Source organism: Triturus cristatus, chromosome 5_1, assembly GCF_964204655.1.
Source record: "Triturus cristatus chromosome 5_1, aTriCri1.1, whole genome shotgun sequence".
Classification (NCBI taxonomy): Eukaryota; Metazoa; Chordata; class Amphibia; order Caudata; family Salamandridae; genus Triturus; species Triturus cristatus.
This window is the reverse complement of record NC_140587.1, coordinates 176449839-176469798: the sequence shown is the minus strand read 5'-3', so window position 1 is coordinate 176469798 and position 19960 is coordinate 176449839. Positions and strand designations below refer to the sequence as shown.

Below are 19960 nucleotides of genomic sequence, written 5' to 3'. Positions count from 1 at the left end.
AGTCATCTGACTAGACGAGGGAGCGTTGTCACTCCTGGCCACATTCCGCGACTGAGCCAACCCTTAGGCCGTCTGTGGATCTCCCAGAGTTTCCCAGAGCTGGGGCGACTCCTGCCCAACTCCGAGAGTTGTTTGAGGCCGTGTACCTCATGTTTGGGTGGCTTGTTCCTGCTGGTGCGCCTTCAGGGCCTATGCATTCAGGAGGGGCCTCTAATGGTTCACCGCTGGCGGGTCTGCCCTCGCACCAGTCAGGCCTCCTGGATCCACAGATGGATCTGGACTGGTGCTGGTCATACCACCTCGACCTTCCCTGACACTGGTCCTACTGACAGGTTAACAGCGGATCAGCTATCCTTGTTCCGCCAGGAAGTAGCAGCTCTGTTGGCCAAGGGAATCCACATCAGAAGTAGTTCATGGTTGCTATTCCCGCTACTTTCTAGTGTCCAAAAAGGACGGAGGCCGCTCAGTTCCTTCCTGAAAAAGAAGAAATTAAAAATGCTCACACTTGCATAGATCTTGTCTGCACTGGTTCGTGGACACTGGATGATACTGTTGGACTTGCAGGATGCTTATTGCCCTGTCCTGCCTGCCCACAGAAATTAGCTGCTGTTCTTGGTAGGCCACGAGCACTTTCAATCTGCAGTGCTACCTTTTGGCCTTACCAGCACCCCTTGCGTGTTCACCAAGGTGATGGCAGTAGCGGCAGCTCATCCATGGAGCTCAGGGGTGCCAGTCTTCCCCTATCTCGACGACTGGCTTTTGAAGGCTGGGTCATCCCAGGCTGTCATCCCCCACCTCCAGACTAAGGCAAACATTCTGCACTTGCTTGGGTTCAATATCAATGTGCTGCAGTCAAACCTTATCCCTCCTCAGACGCTCCCATTCATCTGAGCTGTTCTGGACATATTGTAATTTCGGGCTTATTCTCCCGAACGTCGAATCCAGAATATTTCAAGCTATGATACCGATGGGCTTTGTGGAGAAGACTGACTGAGGCTGCTGGGTCTCATGGCCTCCTGCTTCTTGCTTATGTCACATGCCCGCTGCAGGCTCTCCAGTGAGACCTGAAGCTCCAGTGGGTACAGCATCAGGGTCCAGGTCTCTGAGAGTACTGCAAAAGATCTGCAGTGGTTGTTAATGAACTGCGATTGGGTCAGCGGCAGACCCCTCTTCCTTCTCTAACCATATCTGACTGTAGTGACAGATGCGTCACTCCTAGGAGGGGGCAATGATCAGGGAGATTAGGCGATCAGATTCCTCTGGTTTCTGGCGGAATCTGGACTCCACATCAACCTTATAGTGCTCCGAGCAGTCCAGTTGGCATTGAAAGCCTTTCTACTCTCCATCAAGGGAAGGCTAGTACCTGTGTTCATGGACAACACCACTGCCATATGGTACTGCAACAAACAGGGCGGGGTGGGGCCCTGCACCTCTGGGCATGACTGGAACATCCGGGCATATCCCTGGATGTTTAACACCTGCCAGGCTCTCTGAACACTAGGGTGGATGAACTCAGCCACAGATGCACGGCGGATCATGAATGGCATCTCCACCCGGAGGTGGTGCTAGGTCTCTTTCAGTAGTGAGGAAAGCCTTGGTTAGATTGGATTGTCACAGCCTAGAATGTGCAATGCCAGTTTTACACGCTGGAGTTTCCAAGGCTGCTCTTGCTGGGCGACGCTTTTAGTCTCGAGTGGAACTCGGGCCTCCTGTACACTGTTCCGCACATACCACTCCAGAGTACTCAAGAAGATCTGGAATGATAGGGCCAAAGTCATCCTCGTGGTGCCGGACTGGTCTTGGAGAGTTTAAAATTCTGAGCTGTTGAGCATGGCCATGGGTCCTCCGATCAGGCTATCCTTTTGAAAGGCTCTTTTGTCGCAGCAGCCGGGGGGGGTTCTGCACCTGAATCTGTCATCGCTCCACCTTCATGTATGGAGATTGAGTGGTGACAGTTGACATCAATCGACCCTCCACCTTAATTCTGCAATGGTCTTTTGGCAGCCCTGCATCCCTCTACCAAGGCAGTGTACGCTGGCCGTTGGAATAAATTTGCGGCTGTTAGAAATGGGGATCTCTAGTTGGCAGAGGCTGGCGCCAGTGTCCAACTAGGGACCCTTCTTCCGAAGTCAGAGTAACGGGGCTACACCCTTTGTTAACCCCTGCTCAACCCTGTGGTAACGTAGCATGAGCAGACAGGCATATCTCAGAGGCAGTGTGTGAAGCATTTATGACAATACACAATAACGCAGTGAAGACACTACAAAGGGACACCACAAAAGTAGTTATAGAAAAATTAGTATCTTTATATAGGCTTAACACAAGGCTCAAAAGCGATCAGGTAGCCTCAATGCACGTAAATATAGATGCACTTAAAAAGCAATAAAAGCAATCAAAAGCGTGTGAAACTAACTTAGATCGAGGCCGGTGTCTACGCGACCCGGTGATGCACAATGTACCTGAGGTTTAAAGGGGCACTGCACGCAGCTTCGTGAGGGAGCCGCGATGATGACAGGCAGACTCGCAGCGGCCACACCCCCCCAGCTACAGCGATCCACGGCATGCACTCACGATGATCCTGAGACGGTGACTAAAGGCGGGCACTCGGCGGCACAGCTCCTCAGCTGCAGCGGCCCACAGTAGTGATAGCGATGATCCTCATAGTACAGACAGATGCGGGCTCTCAGCAGCCACAGTTCCTCAGCTGCAGCGGCCCAAAATAGCGATAGCGATGATTCTCGTAGCACAGGCAAATGCAGGCTCTCAGCGGCAACAGCTTCTCAGCTGCAGCGGCCCACAATAGCGATAGCGATGATTCTCGTAGCACAGACAGATGTGGGCTCTCGCAGCAAAAGCTCCTCAGCTGCAGCGGCCCACAATAGTGATAGCGATTATTCTCGTAGCACAGGCAAGTGCGGGCTCTCAGCGGCAACAGCTTCTCAGCTGCAGCGGCCCACAATAGCGATAGCGATGATTCTCGTAGCACAGGCAAATGCGGGCTCTCGCAGCAAAAGCTCCTCAGCTGCAGCGGCCCACAATAGCGATAGCGATGATTTTCAGCCCGCGTTCCCCGCAGTAGACCCAGAGGCTCTGGAATCCTCAACAGAAGCCTCACCTGCGAGTAGAATCCCCATCAATAGGAATTCAGAAGGCTGATGGGTGAAGTCTAATATCCCTGAGACTCCAGCATGAGGCAAGCTCAAATCAGGCCTTGGGTAGTTGCTTCATTAAGATGGATGAACGTTTCAAAGTCCTTTTCGTCTAGTTACATGGACGGAGGTTCGTCGTGACATCCCGAAGTAACACACCGTGTAGGGGTTTTTGCACCGATATTTATACCCCAAAAGTCTTTTTCCTCAAAAGTCACAAGTCACTGAACCCAGCCAGAACCAGTTCAGTGTGGTCCTGGAGCACTTTGTTTACAAGGCTGCATCCTGCCTTTCAGGAAGAGGGGTTCTGCCATCAGATGCACAGTGGGAGGTGGAGCCATCATTCACCTTGCCAGGCACAGCCCTGCTCAGATCAAAGGGTCCCCCTTCCCCATACTCCAACTGCAGATCTCTCTATTCAATCCAGGTCGGGCTCAGCCTGCCCTGTCCCTCCAAAACCAGAAAGCCTATACACATAACAGCAGAGCACACTGGAAGACTTAGGCAAGAAAACACCTCCTTTCTAGAAGTGATACTTTCAAACACCGAATACAAAAATAATCCTCAATAAAAGATGTACTTCAATATTCTGAGCTCAGGCATACTAAAATCGACTTTCCAAACATGTTCCTTGGGTCAGCTAGGGTTATAGGGAATACCAATTCATACAGTCACTTTACAATAGGGAGCATTCGCGCTGTGCCACTGAATGGCAGTGGCCCAGCGCCCAGAGCGTTCAACACCAGCAAACACAGAGAAGACAAAAGCGAAAGATGGAAAGGAGACCCACGCCAATGGTGCCAGGTCTAACAGTGGCATAGTGGGCTGAAAAACAGATTGAGCCCCCTTTCGCAGGTCTTCTTGTTTATCCTTATCCTTGACTAGCAGGGCTCTGCCTTGGGCACCTAAAAGGGTTACTTATCTGGCATCTCTGCTTTCCTGCAGCTGCAAGATCAACCTTCCCTTTTCAAGTCCATTATTGTAAATAGGTTCCTACACGTTTCCTCCAACTACATTTGTAATGCCTCAATGGGACCTCAATTTGGTTTTTACTTTTCGTAGGTGTGCTCCCTTTGAGGCGCTTCATACCTGCCGTTTTAGGCTTCTCACCATCAAGACGGCCTTCCTAGTGTTTACTAACTTTTCTTTTTTTAACTTTTAATACTTTACTTGATTTAAAAAATGAATCATACAAGTGACATCAAGGAAAGATAATCAGTTATTACATTTGTAATTTAAAACAAACATAAATATAAAAAGAGTCAACTTATATAAGCACCTTTAAAACCACCCAGCTGAAAACATGCTGCACTATAAACCCCCATGAGAAACATTGATACATTATAACATACTTAACATGATAAAAGTTGAAAATATAGAAAATAGGACTAGCCTGATAGAAATCCAATGATAAAACCAGATGTTTTAAAAACTTGTACCGAAGAGATTTATAAAAGGGACATAGCTAAACAGTGTGCAAAGTGTTGCATTTGGAAATAAGGTCATAAGGGTGGATCCGAATACTTATACCAAGTTCCTACAGAATACTACAACTGATGAAGCAGTCCCAGTCTATAGAAAGTCTAAAGATAAGGCTTTTGAATAGACATCTCAAAGAGAAGATATGGCTCTATCACAGGAACTGTTTTACCCATAACAAATTTCTGAAATAACTAGAGCAATGCCCCCCCCCTGCAATCTCTGTAAAAAAGACCCTCCTTACCAAACAACATCTTATTTCATGATACCTTTTGGATTCAAGTATATCTCTGTTATCCCCAAGGCTCTGAGATTCTGTATAATGTATACCAGCCTGGGAATGTTAGACATATTGTCCAGCTCCATAATGTCTGAGAAAACTAATCTGTTCAGCCTTAGAGCATCCTTTAACCAGACAGCACACCATAACAAAAGGGGTCGCAGCCGAATTAAGTCTATATTTTAACTCATACCTAACTCACCACCCTGAGAGTCTCTAGGTTCACACATCCCCAAATCTCACTACTAAATGTAGAACTAGGGATGCATTTAGCTTTATAAACCTCCAACATAGTTCTGAGTGGCTTCTGACTCAAACGGGTGGAAAAAGCATGTACACTAAGACACGCTGTTTTAACATTTCCAGTATCCTTTTTTAAAAGGGGTTGCCAGCTAAGTCTTGAGTCTATTTAGATATCTAAATTGGTAAAATTTTCAACCTTGCTGAAAACACGACCTTGAACGGAGAAAGTCACACTTTTTACATTTTTCGGGCCCGACCATAACATGTGACTTGTTAAAGTTGGTATGCAGGTCCAAGCTGCTAATGAAGTCTACAAAAAGTTCTTAAAGTCGCTGTAGACTTCTAGCAGTATGAGCTATTAAGAAAGCATCATCAGCATATAAGAGAGCCGGGAGTGACAGCCCCCGGCTCTTGGCAACTCTATACCCTGCACGGGGAGTGCTTTCTCAAGGCGACTGATATACATAATGAAAAGGCAGTTGGCCAAAATACAATCTTACCGGACCCCCTTACTCAGACCAAAGTGCTTCGTGCAACATAGTGAACAGAAGCCAGAAAACTTACCAATTCCTCTTCCACGCCAGCTCAGCCCAAAGCTTCTCTCTGTTAACCAGACCAAATGCAGAGCTGAGGCCCATGAAGGCTAGATGGAGAGCGCCATTTTTTGGGCAGACCTAGTTAGTATTTATAAGGAGGAGAAGGACATTCTGCCCTACAGGGTCCCTCCCTATACCAAACTGATTTTATATCAGACAATATGTTCTGTTCCTCAGGCCGTTAAGTTAGTCTTTTCAATATGGCCCTTCCAACAATCTTTACCTCAACCTCAATTAAAGAAATGATATGATAGAGACCACTAGCCGCAGATTCCTTAATGTAGAATTATCCCCAGGCTTGAGACTGAATCCGGAAAATCTTTGCCACAGCACCTCTGCGCGCCAGTGGGGTCGGTACACGCGACCCCACCCTGACGTCGTCCATGGACGTGACGTCCGCGAGGTCACATAAGTCCCACTCCGGCGCGGACGTCAGTTTCCTTCTTTTCCACGTGCAACGCGGATCCGGAGTGTGCCCCTTGGCCTGTTTTCGGGCCTCTTAGCGCCTTGAGTTGAGAACAGTGTACCATGCCTTCGGGCTTCTAGACGTGCACTTCTTGTGCACGTCAGATGTCGGCGACAGACCCTCACACTATTTGCATGTGGTGCTTGGGCAAGCACCATGACTCTACGGACTGCGAGGCATGCCAGCATCTCAAACCGAAGTCCCGGCGGGAGCACCAGATGAAGTTGCTGTAGGCGCGCTTGTCCAGGTCGGTGTTGTCGCAGCGTCCGTCTCCTACCTCGGACAGGTCCAGGGGCCGCCGTTTCCGGCTGCGGCATCGTCCTTCACCGAGAACCCATGCGCATCGTTTGCAGTTTGCCGCCGGGGCCTTGTCCTCTTTCGGCAGAGGGCGCTGGTCCCTCCCGGGATGTGCGCCCTCGCCCGTCGCCACCCTATCCGCTGTTTCCCTGCGTCGGGGCGAAGACGGCCCAGATGCAAGCCTAAGCTATGGCTCTGCAGGCTTCCTTGAGCCCTCCTCCTCCCCCTCTTCCTGCGATGTCCGTAGATTCCTTGCCGTGCGCGGGGCCTTCTGCGAGTGGCTTCGCCCCCAGCGCCGACACGTTCGGCTTCAGCTGTTGGAGGTGTGGTGCCGTCGAGGTGCGGCCCTTCGGGGTTCCCCCCCTCGGCCCATGGAGTCCCTACCTCGCTGCAAAGCCCCGCGGGGTTCCCTGTGGTGTCGCAGGAGGTCGGCGGGACTCAGGGCTTGCCCCCCAGTCTCCCTCGATCCTCTGGGCAGGCGGCTGTCTTCCTGGAGGTCGAGCCGATGCCTCTCCGGCGTCAACGGCTTTCCTCCCCGGCACGGGCAGCGCCGCGGGTGGAGGCCGGGATTCGGGACGTTCCCTGGGCCCCTCTCGGCCCTCGGTGCAGCCGGCTGCCTCGTCGGAGTCCTAGCCGGTGCCTTTTCGGCGCCGTTAATTGGCCGCTTAGGCTCCGACCCTGCCCCCCTCTCCGAGGCGGCACGTGGTGGTGGAGGTCGACCCGGCACTGCTGGTGGACACTTCGGTGCCGGTCGAGGACTCATTGGTGTCTGTGGTGGACTCCCCGGCGCCGTCCCGACGTCGGATCGTCGACTCTTCTCCGGATGTCCCTTCCTCTCCGGAGGGTTGTCATCTCCTTGTCTCCTCTTCGTCGGAGACTGGACGCCGCGTCGTGGCCTTTTCTCCGGCGGATTCCAGGGCGGGTTCTACGCCATCTCCATGTCCACAACCCCAGGACCCCTCTTCCGTTCTCTGCAGTTGTCTGCCCCGCAGGCTTCTCCGCCCTGTCCAGAGACCCCATAGGTCTCCCACTCGTCTGTGGGTTTCCCATCCCTCAGGGGCTGGTCTTTTCTCCCTCCAGCGGGGCACGGGGACGGGCGTCTCAGTTTGCAGCCTTCGCCCACGGAGGAGTTGCTTTCCCCCCACGACGCCCTACGGAGGTGAGTGTGGCCTTTGTCCGGGCCATTTCCACGGCCACTGGCATTCTGCAGATGGGAAAACCGGTTGCCCCACTCCCTTTGGACCACTTGTTAGAGGTTCTCCACCAGGGCTCTGGTGGAGGGGAGCCGCTTCTCCCATTTGAACCGTCGCTCCATAACTCTTTTCTGGGGGTGCCCTGCCACGGGGGATCCGGTGCCTCAACCGCTCCTTCACCGCCACCGTCCTGCTCCGCACGATCGACATTATTTTTTCCCACCTCTCGGCCCAGGGCCCTGTCCTGCGGGCTGCTCTTCCTTCCTTGCCTTCAGTGCAACTTCCGCCGTCACGGGAGACTCGGTGGCTGGACTCCTGGGGGCGTAACATTTTCGCCTCCACTAGCGCTGCTTTGCATGCACTCAACACTCTTTTTGTGTTGGCCAGGGCTACTTCCGATCTGTGGGATTCCGCGGAGTCCCTTCTGTCTCGAGCCTCCCAAGAGGGTGCCCGCGCAGATCTGCGGCACCATGTGCGGGATGGTCAGGAGTTAGCTACTTTAATTCTCCGTTCGGCCTTGAACGTCTCTGATTCCTTCGGCCGTGCTATGGTGAGTTCTGTGGCCCTCCGCCGCCATGCTTGGCTGCGGGATGGTGTCTTTCCAGAGAATATTCGGGAGCATCTAGTGGATTTACCCTTTGATGGAACACTGTTATTTCACGCCCACGCGGACTGAGCTATTCAGAGACTCCTTGCAGGGCTCCGTCCTCCTCCTCCTCCTCCTCCTCTGTAAGCTCGGCCCTCCGATACTTTATGGGAGGCGTTATTCCTCCTTTCTCCTTGGGGCCTTAGGTTTCGGTTGGCCCGTTGTGTGCTGTGTGCAGCTTTGCGTGCCTTCGGGGTCTTTCAGTTGGCCCCGATATTTTTTTGGCTGCTGGTTCAGCCCTTCAGCTTGTGGTGTGTGTTTTTTGCTGTTGAGTGCAGCGGTATAGGTCCTCAGGTTGGGCCCTTGGTGTCTTTTTGGATGGTTAGTAGGCCGTCTGTGGTGTTTTCCACTGGTCTTTTCGGTTCTTGGCCTCTGATGCGGGTTTCCCTAAGAGGTGTTTGGCTGCTTGGTAAGCCGTCTGTGGTGTTCCCAGAGGTCTTTTATGTTCTTGACCTCTGCTGCGGGTTTCCCTGTTTTGTTCAGGGACGATTCATACCCTAGGTGGGGTATTTGTTGGCTATTGTATAGCCCTGTTTTAAGCTAGGCGGGAGTGGATTCCGCTTGGTGCGTTCTCTATCTCTTTGATGTTTTTCTCCTTCTCCCATGAGGTCCCTTCCTCTTCGCCTCTGGGTCATCGGCCCGACTTTTGTCATGCTGATTACAGCGTCGTGTCTTGGTGTTTCCACCTCGTTCTCTGCCATTCCGGCTGGGGCCTGTCTGTCTTCGTCTTGCGCTCGCCTTGTTCTGAGCCACTGCTTCTCTATCAGATGTACAAGTTACATACCTTCGGTAACGATGTATCTGGTAGAGACGATTCTAGCCGCAGATTCCTTCATGACCCTCCCTTCCTCTCCGTTCTGCGAGGACCCTTCAGCCGGTCTTCTGCACTCGCTTCCCTCCGGATGGCATTTGTCTCCTGCGGGTGCCCTCTTTCTCTTCCTTCCTGGCGGGATGCTTTGTTCTTTTTCTTTTTCCACTCCTTCTTTTGTGGTCATTGGATGGTAGGTGCATGTGTACTTCTGCATCCCTTCACCATGCTTATGCCTACTCATACTCTTCTTTTCTCTCTTTGTCATTGCTTGTTTTTTTTTTTTTACTCTTCCGCAATCCTCTAGGTTGGGGTTTCTTGGCTGTGCCTCTGCCCTTAGCTTCTTACGGGGGATACGACACTCCTTGATAGTGTTGTCTTAGGGTGCTTTGTCGTTACTCCTCTGTTCCAGACTTGTTGCCCTTCACTGTTCTAGATGGTGGTTGCTGACTTTCTGTCGTCTGCCACGTCATTTTTGTCATGTTTTTTCTGCCTCCATGGAGGTTATCGCCTTCGCTTTGCGGGGTTGCTTCTCACAGTGGTGCTCTGCTCTTTCCTTTCCATGATTTGCAGTAACGCAGTGCTTGGCACTGTCCCTAATGGTGCTTTTATTCACCATTCGCTTCTTCCCTTTTTGTTTCACTGATTTTTTTTGTACACTGTTCCCATACTCTCACAGTTTTGTTGGTGATGGCTCCGCGTTGTGGCGCAGAAAAGTTTTCTGAAGAAAACTGACGTCAGCGCGTCGGGGTGGGACTTATGTGACCTCACTGACGTCACGTCCGCGGATGACGTCAGGGCGGGGTCGCGTGGTACCGCCCCCCGGCGCGCAGAGGTGCTGTGGCAAAGATTTTCCGGATCCAGTCTCACGCCTGGGGATAATTTTACGTTAAGGAATCTGCGGCTAGAATCGTCTCTACCAGATACATTGTTACCGAATGTAGGTAACTTGTACGTCTTGTAACAAGCGGTGTCACTCCTGTTCCCCTTTGTAAAAACGGGTATGATAACTGAGTGCCACCATGACTCTGGAAGGCAATATCTAATAGTGGCTTCAAGGTAGATTGTAAGGAGAGGGGCCCAGAGATCCACAAAAGACTTAAACAGGTCACCAGGGATCCCATTAGCCCCGTGGGCCTTATCCACTGGAAGTGACATAATTGCATCTCTGATTTCCTCCCACTTCATCATCAATTTGGCACCCTGAACTGGGTGGACAAGATGAGTTATCCCCATGATATGGAGCAGAGAAATGGCCATCCCAGACCTGAACAGGAATCACGCCGGCCAAATCTGCCACTCTTTCCTCCTTAAAGAAAAAAAAAAGGGAAGGAGACAGCCTTTCAAAAAAGGGTTCTATCTTTCGATGTACTAGCCATCAGAAGATCCTTCCACAACTCTGGTTTTAGTACCTTCTTCCTGCAATTGACTGCAGCTCTATGTGACCCTACATCCTCTTACCTTCGCCTGTCTCAAGGTTTTTTTTTCTTACTCAGCTAGGAGCGACTTTTGTAAACTAGTACAATTATTATCAAACCAGCGGCAAACTGCTGGGGGACCGACCTGGCCGATCTTGAAAGGGCAGTGTTAATGTAAGAACCCAACTCGTCAGACAATTCTATAATACTCCGATAGGATGCCTCTGTGTTCAAACAGGGCTTTCTGAAAAACAAGATGTAACAAACATAGGAATAAATGTCTCAGGAATCGCACCACTTCAGTCTTCACCGCTGCAAGATTGTCTTAGACTGAGTTTTAAGGTGATTTAAAGGTACAGTTTGCTCAATTTCCAAGTGAAAGCTGGCAACGAGAGGGTTGTGATCACTGATATATTCCAGTTCACTGAGAATGGGTTAAGAGAGGAAAATAAACCTGCCATTACATGGATGTGATCAATGTGAGAACCATTACCTGAACTCCTAAAAGTATGGGCACTATTGTCCGTGAGCAAACTCTCCAAATCCAAGAGATTCACCAAAATATATTCAGCTGACAACTCATTCATGAAATCCCCCTGGGGGGTATGCTTAAGATGGACTTCATCCTTGTGATCACCTTCCTCGAAGGCCTCCTCCCTCATATAGGTTGCAATCACTACAGGGTGGATAATTAAAATCCCCTAGTATGATCATAACAGTATGAACACTTGGTCGACCATGGCAGAAAGAATGCAAAAAATACTAAGAGGCCATCCCATTCTCAGATGTCCTCCCATGTATTGCATTATAAACATTTAGATACAAAATCCTGGTGGTGTTCTTAAAAGAGAGAAAGGCTCCAAGAATATGGGAAGAGATACCCTCTATCTCCTCCATTTTATAAACTAAATCTACTTTAACAAAAGGCACAAGGCCCCCACTGGCTCTCCCAGTAGGTGAGGGGGAGGCATTGATTGAAAATGCTACATAACCATCCAAACAAATCTCACCCCTCGTGTCCCAGATCTCCTGAAAGGCTACAATATCAAATGGGGCAAGGGAAGTGGTCCATTTAGGTTCTTCAAACTTATCCCACAAACACGCCATGTTCCACGACATAGCCTGAAGTGCCCGGATAGTGGGTGTACCCTTAAGAAATACTGTTGGAGAGGGCGCCATCCTCAGTCAGTCTTGGTCATTCAGACCTGTCATGGGTCCATAGCGATTGGGCTGGGTAAAGTTACGAGTTACAGAGTTCGCAACATCATTTCTAACAGGAGTCCTGTAGACGTCTTTAGGAGAAACCTCTCGGTGGGAGGACCTAAAGGGCACAAGATCCCTTCTAGCTGGACCCCTGCATACGTCTCAAGGGGAGACCCCTGACAGGACAACCTCAGGGACACCGGTTTATAGAGATAACCTAGGGGACTAGTTATGATACCACTGGGAGATGCTAGGCTTGACCAAGTTTAGTTAACATAAATCCTGCCCTGAAGTTGATGGCAAAGTTGAATACAACACAATCCCTCCCAATTAATTGAGGCGCATTAACAATCCAGCCCACCCTGCGTACCATGATTATTTCCTGAAAGAGCATAGAACTGAGTTCCTGAGGGGCTCCCCCTGCAAGCCAGTGGAAGGTCTTGAGTAAACTGCCTTATTTTTGAGCTGCTGAAAATCTTCTTGAGAAGATTACGATACAGGTGGAACGTTGGCCAGTACTAAAACTTAAGGAGTACACCCTGGGGGTAAGTGTAAAGTGACATCAGAATTAATGCGAAAAAACCCTGATATTGCACTAAAATTTGTGCATGAGAGTCTAGCATAGATCCGCCCTCAGGGATTGAATAACGGTTTGTACCCAAATGAGGTCCCTTAGCGCTAATAGAGATGGTATGCTGACTATCTACTGGTACTGAATCACTCACACTGTCTGCCCCCAGGACAGGTTCAATTATAGGAGGTAGACACTGCTTTCCTCTAAAAGATTTTTCTGGGATAGGCCTAGTCACCTGTACATTGATAAACGGGGCATTCGAAATATGTGCGGTTCTACTCAGCATAATTTCAACCTGATCTCTGAGGGTCACTAAGGAGCTTGCCAAGGAGTTCACCTTTTCTTGAAGTGTATCCAATCTGTGTCTAAAATTTTTCAAGAGCCGGTGAGATATTATTTACCATGGTACTAGGTATATCCTGTGTAAATCACTATGTAGAGCGCACATTTTCAGCCACCTGCTGCCGCCTTTTTTTTTGGTTTCTTTACGGTTCCTGTACTTGGCGACAGAGGGGGCAGTGGTACCACCCTATTATTTTTATTTCTGTCAGGCCTTTTTTTGTAACAACACTCCCACCCAGTGCCCCCTTCTCTTGCCCTACAAGCAGGGCAACCAAAACCACACAATCCGAATAGTTTGCCACAGCCCCGCCAACAGATGTTTTTTTATTATTACAGGCCAAAGTGTTTCTTAAGTCCGAGGAGGCAGTAACCTCCGCTACTGTCAGTGTCCAGGCCCTGTTTAGAGTGTGTCAATTGTTCTTCCACAGACAAAATTTCATCAGCCAGGGCTCCTACCGCTTTATTCAAGAAAGATAAAATCGAATTACTGCTTCTGGGTCTTTTATCAAGAGTTTTTAGCCTCCGCTTTCTGTTTCCCCAGGACAAATATAGAGAAGTAAAATATAGGCACTTCGATTACCAAGGGGTATTCACCCCCAACCCCTGCCCCACCCAACCTCACTCTAGACTGGTGTTCTTGCATTTGTGAAGCTACTAATAAAAGTGATTAAGATGGTCAGTGTCGGACTTGGCCCTTTTTGCAGGGTCATCCCTGAACTTTTTGCCTCCCTCCTATATTTTCTCTGACCTGTTGTTGTTGGTTTTATGACTCTGGGCACTTTACCACTGCTGATCAGTGCGAACGTGCATATGCTCTATTTTGTAAATTGATGTACTGATTAGTGACTCCATGATTGGGTTATTTGATTTACTTGTCAGACCCTAGTACAGTGCACCATGTGTGCCAAGGGCTTGTAAATCAAATGCTGCTGGTGGGCTTGCAGCACTGGTTGTACCACCCACAGAAGCAGCTGATAAAGTGATGTAAGCATCGCATTTACCATCAACCTCAACTAAGTTAATTCTACCATCTTTTGTCGTTTGTGGTCTTGTGTTAAGTCTATATAAAGAATACTTATTTTTATAAAAGCTGTGAGGTGTCCATCTGTAGTGTTTTCAGTGTATTGCTGTAAGTGTTCACAAATGCTTAACACACTGCCTCTGATATAAGCCTGTCTGCTTGTGCCAAGCTACCAAGGGGGTGAGCAGGAGTTATCCAGTAGTGTAATCCCCTTTCCCTGACTTAGAAGCAAGGGTCCCTATTTGGTCAAAGGTATCTACCTCTTCCAACTTGAGACCCCCAGTTCTAACAGTCAGTCAGTCATAATCACTTTATTCGGTTAATAAAAACCATAAAAGTACGCTACAGAGAATCTTGTAAAAACAGCAATAAAACATATACAAAATTCATTCAGGATAACCATAAAATATCAAAATAAAATCATCCCCATTTTTGTAATAAAAAGAATGAGCGTTATGCAAATTTCTCTAAAAATGTATCTGATGAACAAAAAACATCCAGATAAATGATCGTTTCATTACAGTTGGTAAGGTGGTCAATAAGCATCAACGCCTCCCTGCCCCCTCTAACAGAGGTGAAGGAGTAACCATTAAACAGTATTCTCTGTAACGGTTCACCCCCTGCAGCTCACAGTGATCCCACTGATTGGTGTTACTGGTCTTCACAGTGTCAGGCACTCTTGAAAAGCAGGTGGAAGTATGACCTCTACGTCACAGCACGCCACAGTGACAGCAGGAAACCCGGTAGAATCCACACGCCCCATGCAGCGAGACTCTGAAACCCTTTAGGGCAGATTACAAGCAGCTGAAGTCCCTGCAGGGTATTCTGGGCACTGTAGTACCCAGTGGTTGCACCACGGAACGGTTCACCCCCTGCAGCTCGCAGTGATCCCACTGATTGGTGTTACTGGTCTTCACAGTGTCAGGCACTCTTGAAAAGCAGGTGGAAGTATCACCTCAGCCTCACAGCACGCCACAGTGACTGCAGGAAACCCGGTAGAAACCACACACAGCCCCCTTCCTAGTGACAATTACATCTGCCCAGAGGGTTAGTGAACTGCAGGCGCTGTCATCTCAGCCTCCATATGTGTCTTACTTCCCAGACAAGCTGGCAGATAGTCACCCCATTCCATGTAGGCCAGTCTATCACTTTGCCGATGGATTGTGCTCTGCATCAAGATCTGCTACGCATCAGCCAAGTAGCAACCCCCAGAGGGTTTGCATGCTCATTTCATCAGAGCCAAGCCTGCGACCACTGTATTAGCATGTGGAGTTTTGGTCCTGGACATCAGTAACGTGGGCCATGCTGTACACATTCAGCAAACTCTACTGCCTGGACAGGCAGGTCAGTCTGGATGGGCACTTTGCCCGTTCGGTCCTGCAGGACTTTCTGGTTTGAATCATGTTCGCAGACCCACCTCTGGAAAGGTATTGCTTGGGTATTTATTCTAAGTTAATTAATCTTCAGCTAGAAATCTCTTTCAGGTGAGCAAGTTACATACCTTTGGTAACGCCTAATCTGGTAGAGGCTCTATCTAGCTGCAGATTCCTTACAGACCCAACCATCCTCCCCACTCAGTGAACAGATTTCTAGGGTTATGGCTGTTTCTCTTTCAGGGGCCTAGTTTTCCACACTAGTGGTCAGTGTTCTTCATGGCTCCAAGCTCCTGGCGTGGAAAGTTCCAAAACAAATCTGACATCATTGCACTGGTGTGGCACCTATATAAGCACCGGGCACATCATTTCCAGCATGGATTATGCCATGCTGAACTGAATGACGCCACCTACGGGCGCACAGGGGTACAGCTCACTAGAAATTTCCGGATCCAGTCTGATGCCTGGGGAAAATTCCAAGGTAAGGAATCTGCAGCTAGATAGTCCCTACCAGATAAGGCATCACCGAAGGTAAGTAACTCGTTCTTCAGGCATGTTATACATTAAAATGGTTTATCCTGAATTCATAACTTTTAATCCAGAGGATAATTTTGTCACACAATGCTCCCTTATAATTTATCATAACTTGTAATGAAATAGATTTTCATCCAACATGATTGTTTCAATGGCAGACAATACCTAAATGTTCTTTTGAAATGTGCAGACTAAATACCATGCTGGGAGTTCTGTTCTGTCAGGATGGACCATAGAGTATATATAGAGGCACCATTTTTATGCAGGATCAGCCATTTTAAACTGGCAAAAAAACATATGGCGGACTTCTTTGTTGTAACTTTATATGGATACTTGAGAGTGAGCTACCACAGCAAACGGATATTTACTTGATGTGTATAGACATCTATACTAAAAGCATAGAGGTCAATCTTTTAGATTACTTTTGCCTGGATGATAACACTTTTAGTATCTATAGGGATGAATACTTTTGAAATTACACTAATCGGAGAAAGTAATTTCTTTTGACACATAGTAAGTTACGAAGATGGTGCACATTACCTGGAAATCAGTTGGAGCGGCATACTGCTATAGCAAGTATGAATAAAGTTTCACTTATTCATAAACAAAGAGAAATGTAATAGACCTGTCTTTTACTGTTTGATTAAATTTGCTTTTGAGTTGAGGCGACAGTGCAGCACCTACATCTTATCTGCTATTGTGACTGTGAAATAAATGTTGCAATACAGCGATATTTATATGAAACATTAATATTTGTCATATTTTTAAGTGATAGCACAGCACAAATAGTGTAAGAAGAGTAAGCGAATATGCAGAAATTAGAGAATATACATATAATGGCATCCTAGAATTGCATGATGCTGATAGATGTATCTTTGTTTGATTTGCTTTCATGATGTAAATTATGAGGTTCTTAAATGTACTTTTATTTATGTTTGTTAATAAAGTTTTACTGAATAAACAAATTAAATATTTTTGCCCTCAGGAAGCATTTGAATTGAATCGTGAAACAAACATTTATCCTCACAGGGAAAAATATTGTTGAGGATGCACTATTTGAACATATCTGTACCTTTCGACTTTTGAATTATGAAGATGGTGTGCATTAATTAGATTTTTCACTAACAACAAAAAATGCATAACAAAATGTGACCAAGTGGCTTTAATTTTGTAACTATATTTTGTGATTCTGAGCTTATATTTTCAAGGTAGAACGAACAGAGCAAACCGAAACATTGAGAATTATCATTGATGGAGTGCACCCAAAAAATGTTCTTTCCCCACTAGTCACATATACTGGTGTATACATTGGGCCACCAAATGAGATGGTTGTTTAAGATCTCAATCATGTTGCGATTTAGAATCAAACAATAACTACCGTACTGAAAGCACATCCTTATGAGTAAATAAAGAATTCTGACATGTCTGAATGTGACCAAAGAATGCTATTGAATTTACTTTTGATGGGCTTTCAGTCCTGTTTGTTGACAAACGGCAACCGATACTCAGTTGCCTTGTGTAGTCAGTCATTTTATAATCTCCTTCTGAAGATACAAGAGTAAGTTCTTGCAGGAAGGTAGGATCCTTCTGCATGGTTACCCCTGCTTTTTGCCTGGTGCTAAGCCGTTTTTGACTAGTCTGACTGGGATCCTGATAATCAGGACCAAAGTCTATCTGCTTTCTCCCTTAAATTGGTATGTTCAGTACTTGGGTACATCCCAGATTGGATACTGGGGTACCCCTATCAGTCCCTAGTATATGGTACTAAGTTATTCAGGGCATAGGTACCCCAGAGATCCCCCATGGACTGAAGCATGCATTATGCCACCCATGGGAGGCCAGTCAAAATGGAACTACAGGCCTGTGTAAACTGGTGCTAGCACCACTTACTAAAGATATAGGTTTCCTATATCTGGGTCGGTGCATTTAAAACCTATAAGTCACCCCTATAGCAGGCCTTATCAATCCCAAAGGCAGGTTGCTTGGTTCTAAGTGTGAGTGTGCCCCTGCATGAGCAGAACACCCTTGCAGCCAACGGAGCCCATTCTCCTGGGTTGTAAGTGAAGCAACCATACACTAAATAGAGGGGCACCGCATAATTACGTGATGACCATCTCGAAACTGGCTGCAACGAATCCTATCATGTTTGGTATCAAACATGTTGGAATCAAACCCCCACACCGTAAATGACTCCCGCTCTGGCGCGAAACTGGACAAAGGACATGGGAGCAACCTCTCCCCTGTCCAGACCCTCCCCTGGGAGGGTCCCCTGAATCGTCCCAGCCCTTTCCTGAGGGTACTTAAGGGCTTACCTATGGTTGGGTCCCTAGATTTGTCGTGGGATAAGATTCAGATCAGAAACCACTACATTATGGGTATTCTGGACTTCGTTTGTGCTCGACTTCGTCGCACTTCCAGTCTGCTGCATCGCCTTTTCACCATACAGGAACCTTCCAAGTCCTGTGTGCATCAAAGACACATGGAGGAATCTCCCTTGGAGTGCAGGAGTCACTCCCCTGCATTCTCAGGCACCGCAACTGAGTCGACCCGTCTGCTGATCCTGAGCTCCTCCAGACTCTGTAAGGTTCTGCAACACAGGTGGTGGTTTTCCATAACTCTCGAGGCCTGCCCTCTCACCAAGTTTGAGGCCAGTATTCCTCGTGGGGGTTACAATAACTGAACATCTGTGGACTGTCAACTTGCAGTTGCAAAGGCTTGTTGGCTTCCGTCCAAGAAGAGCTTCAGGCTCCAAGTAGCCCCAACCTCGATCACCTCCAGTGACAGAATCCTCAGCCACACCGCATCGTGTGCATCGTGCCCTGCATCTTTTGGTGAGCTGCTTGAGGTCCTCTCACGACTCCAGGGCCTCTGGCATGTGGGTCCATTTGAGGGTCACCGTTGTTTTTGGGCTCCCCTGATTACTTGGGCCTGCCCTGACTCCCCTGCTTTTGGTGAGTCCCCTAGACCTTCCTGGTTCCAACATTGCACCTTTTTTGATTTCTGCATGGGTTGTATTTGCCAAGGCTTGTTGGTGCTCCCGCTGGATACCCACCCCTCAGCAATCGACATCTGACGTGGGACAGCCCGTGCTCGGCTCCTGGTCTTCCTTAGCATCGCCTGGTCCTCAAGGATGCAGAGTCAAGGTCATCGTCAACCATCCTGCCACACCAGAAATCGGAGGGCATTCGTCTTCCAAGTCACCTGGTCACTTCTGAGTGACAGACTCTGTCCCCTCTGCTTGCAGGTACCTCTCATCTAGAATCCACCTTTGGATTCCCCCGGACACTTTCTCCTTCTTCTGCAGCGACCCTTTCCTGAATTCCTCCATTGGGTTCGACTGCGGTTTCCGACACCATTTTACTCCTATTCACCCGGCTTCCGTGTTGTAGGTAACATGGGTACTAGGATATCCATGGGTGGGGTGGCTCTTCAACCTTCTGTCTTCCACTGGATTTCTTCAGGGTCCCCTGGGAAGGGTCCTTAATCTTTAAAAATCCAACCACAACTTACACGTAGAGTTGTACGGAGCACGCGGTCGTGTTCCCACACTCCACACGCTCTGCTAAAGGTCCCTATCTACTCACCTTGGGTGGTTCCTTGGGTCCCCATTGATTCTACGTCCTCTCAACACTGTCTTGACCCGAGTGGTGGTTCTTATACCACTTTCTTAGTATATGGTTTAGACCCTCCCTGGGGTTTACTGTGTATTCTGTGCTATTTACGGTGTTTCTTTGCAAAGTATTGTGTGCATTGTGATTATCTAGTAGGAGATATCTAAATGTGTTAGAGAGTATATTATAATAAATACATATTTTTATGAATACCTTGTGTGGTTGTATTTCACTTAATCTATACTATAAGATTGCATTCTGGTAAAACAAGCTGCTTTACACTCCTTCTGGACTAAGCCTTAAATCACGATACAGGTTGTCTGGACTGGTGCAAGGTGCCCACTTACAATAGTGGACATCATATACCAGGCCATCGTCTCAGTACTCAACATATTTGCTATGTGAGAGTACTGAAGAACGTGTTTTAGGTATTATTTACACATCTTTAAAATGTCTTTAAAGTTATATGAAAAACTCACATTTTTTTAATTCTGCTCTAGCTGTTTAATGATCTTCATTCTCATTACTGTTTCTTTTGTCACAACACTACAGAGCCGAGAAAGAGTGGGGAGATGGGATAAGGGGCGTGTCTCTCAGTGCTGCCCGCTTTGCTTTACTGCGGCTTGAGGAAGGAGCACCACACACCAAGAACTGGAGGTGAGAGACCGAATTCCTTGCAGAACTCTTTCATCGTGGCAACCCTGCCATTGCAATCTATCAGATGTGG

General features: G+C 48.0%; 1 pseudogene across 1 annotated transcript in view; it reads left to right on the top strand.

The window, feature by feature from the left end:
• The window catches only part of LOC146830586 (solute carrier family 12 member 6-like), a 1160668-nt pseudogene that overhangs the window by 776010 nt on the left and 364698 nt on the right, over window positions 1-19960 (top strand). The window contains exon 16 of the transcript XR_014961448.1: window positions 19786-19890. The product of XR_014961448.1 is annotated as a solute carrier family 12 member 6-like (transcript). The remainder of the gene's footprint in view (window positions 1-19785; window positions 19891-19960) is intronic.